Consider the following 536-nt stretch of genomic DNA (forward strand, 5'->3'; position numbering starts at 1 on the left):
GTACTATAAGAAATATTTAGTAACAAATGGACAAAATTTATAAAAATAGTCTGTGCTAAAGAGAAAATGGGTTTAAAAACATTATTCTAAAATAATATGTTCTGTGTATACTAGCTCTTTTTTTCATTTCTTTTTTTTAAATTTTTTTTATTTATTTATGATAGTCACAGAGAGAGATGAGAGAGAGAGAGCCGAGACTAGGCAGAGGGAAGAAGCAGGCTCCATTACCCGGGAGCCGACGTGGGATTCGATCCTGGGTCTCAGATTGCACCCGGTCAATGCAGGCGCTAAACCACTGCGTCACCCAGGGATCCCTGTACTAGCTCTTATAACCTTTTAAATTATGCAGTCAAAGCTAAAGTTAAAGTACCAACTAGCTTTCAAATGATGGGAAGATTATCTTCCATCTAGAATGATTTAACATGGTATTAATTATTAGAGAATAGTTTCTTATGAAATTAAATTATAAAAGAAAGGACAAAAAGCAAGTAATTTAACTCAAGTAACTCCTTAAACAGTGCCTAATCAATTGTGAA

The sequence above is a fragment of the Vulpes lagopus genome, chromosome 17 (genome assembly GCF_018345385.1).
Source record: "Vulpes lagopus strain Blue_001 chromosome 17, ASM1834538v1, whole genome shotgun sequence".
NCBI lineage: Eukaryota > Metazoa > Chordata > Mammalia > Carnivora > Canidae > Vulpes > Vulpes lagopus.